Source organism: Rhyacophila brunnea, unplaced genomic scaffold, assembly GCF_057557595.1.
Source record: "Rhyacophila brunnea isolate RB1 unplaced genomic scaffold, BYU_Rbru_1.0 scaffold_6, whole genome shotgun sequence".
Classification (NCBI taxonomy): domain Eukaryota; kingdom Metazoa; phylum Arthropoda; class Insecta; order Trichoptera; family Rhyacophilidae; genus Rhyacophila; species Rhyacophila brunnea.
In genome coordinates, this window is record NW_028233276.1 from 32,536,563 (window position 1) to 32,539,000 (window position 2,438).

The following is a 2,438-nucleotide window of genomic DNA, read 5'->3' on the forward strand; positions in this document are numbered from 1 at the left end:
ATAATTTACAATTTCAACTGTATTATTTAATAAATATGTATCCGAAAACATTAAAAAGATTTTTTATTTTTTTTTAAACTTAAAGATAAACTTACAATTGTAAAAAAATGTAATAAAATGTGAATTCGTTGCAGGGTCAAATCTTATTATTGCATTATATTTTATGGTCATAATTATCATTAAAATTTAGTTTATTAAGTTTTAGATTTTATGTGGTGTAGATTTTTGACTAATTCATCGTTTTAATATTTTTTATATATATTTTAAAAAACATCGATTTTTATAAAAATATAAATGTGTATAACTTGAAATCCTTTTTATTTATATCAACTTGAGCTTCAATATTGTGACCATGCCTAAAATAAAATTTGATATAAATAAAAAGGATTTCAAGTTATACACATTTATATTTTTTATAAATCGATGTTTTTTAAAATATATATAAAAAATATTAAAACGATGAATTAGTCAAAAATCTACACCACATAAAATCTAAAACTTAATAAGCTAAATTTTAATAATAAATATGGCCATAAAATATAATGTAATAAGATTTGACCCTGTGGGTCTATTCTATGCTTATCGACCGCTAAAGTGATAAATATTATCAAACTTAGGGTAGGTTTGTATCAAAATATTAGCACTTATTGTAACAATTACACGAAGCTGGTTTTTATTGTTGCAATAAGTGCGATATTTTAACAGCAGCAAGATAGGTGCTGTTAAAATATCGCACTTATTGCAACAATAAAAACCAGCTTCGAGTAATTATTACAATAAGTGCTAATATTTTGATACAAACCTACCCTAAGTTTGATACTATTTATCAATTTAGTGTTCGATAAGTATAGAATAGACCCACAGCAACGAATTCACATTTTATTACATTTTTTACAATTGCCAGTTTATCTTTAAATTTAAAAAAAAATAAAAAATCTTTTTAGTGTTTTCAGATACATATTTATTAATTACTACAGTTGAAATTGTAAATTATCAAAAAAAATCTCAAATTGCAAGCTTCGTATTTTTCCGTTAGGTGCCTCTTTTCGCCTCTGATAGTATACATGTCATATTGATTTTATTCATTCATATTGAATTTAGTTGCTACGACCCCAGACCCCTAGCAACCAATAATGGTGTTGAAATAACTTATCATACAAAACAGAATTAACTGAAAATGAATTCAATTCTACTTAAAGATGGCTAAAAGTATTAAAAAAATAGATTGGCATCGTGTTCTGATATATTCTAAAAGTTTCAAATGTCTAGATTGTCGGGAAGTTAGTTAAAAATCGATTCCAAGATTTGTACCGGACAAAGAACCACCGGACAAATAAGAATACGAGCTAAGAAAAACGTTGTAAAAACATAATTTTACGATGAATTGCTTGCCAAAAAAACTGATGAATAAAATCGCATCAAGGATGATAATACAAAATGTATTTTTCTGTAAAAGTACATAACTAGATTCTATTTTATTATTGACAAGATTGATCGTATGTAATTTTATCAAGTCAATGCGACGTCATCTCGTGCGACCGACTGTGAAGCTCGTAACGACGCATCGACGTCGTTTACTGCGTATTTGCATTATAAATTTATTTACTGTGCTATTGGCGGATATCGACACAGGCAGCGTGGCCGAGCGGTCTAAGGCGCTGGTTTTAGGCACCAGTCCGAAAGGGCGTGGGTTCGAATCCCACCGCTGTCAGATGCTTTTTGTTATTTTTTGATTATAGAAGAAAATTTCTAATGGTAATACATAATTATTATCAAATATTTATAATTTAACGGGAATCGTTTAGAAAATTTTTTTTTTTTGCTATGTACAACAAAGATTATGAAAACCGGTTTGATAAAACACAATTTATAAAAGTAGTACATAATCAAAATTATTCTATTTATAATCACTATTCCTGCGCAATTGCAATTATTCAAGATTCAATGAATTGATAAAACTACCCCGGTGAGACAAAACACTAGGTCCCACCGAGATTTGAACTCGGATCGCTGGATTCAGAGTCCAGAGTGCTAACCATTACACCATGGAACCTGCCACGTGGCCTGGAAAAACTTTCTTTTAAAATAAATACAACATTTACAGGGAAACACTAAAAATTTATTATTTTAGTCATTTTAGTGTGATTGAAATAGTACAACTACATCGCAGGTAGTACCTAAGCCAATAAATATATACTATGTACGAAAATATGTACATTTTGTATTTTAATTGATACATTAAATAGATTTTAATTGATACATCTAATAGTATTTAATTATTAGATGATTAGTAAAGTTATAGTACAACAATAAAAAAGATTATTCTTGTGAATCAAGAGCTTGAAATGGAATAACATTCCACGAAGTAGGTACCTACCTAGGTAACCGGATTGTGCATAAGATTCATCACAAAACTGGGATAACAATTTTATTCTAAA

General features: G+C 28.3%; 2 non-coding genes across 2 annotated transcripts; one reads left to right on the plus strand and one right to left on the minus strand.

Moving 5' to 3' along the window:
* The first annotated feature begins 1,631 nt into the window (after positions 1–1,631).
* TRNAL-UAG (transfer RNA leucine (anticodon UAG)) lies at positions 1,632–1,711 on the plus strand. Its single transcript has one exon. It is a non-coding gene; the product is annotated as a tRNA-Leu (tRNA).
* A 270-nt stretch (positions 1,712–1,981) lies between these two features.
* TRNAQ-CUG (transfer RNA glutamine (anticodon CUG)) lies at positions 1,982–2,053 on the minus strand. Its single transcript has one exon. It is a non-coding gene; the product is annotated as a tRNA-Gln (tRNA).
* Between the last annotated feature and the right edge of the window lie 385 nt (positions 2,054–2,438).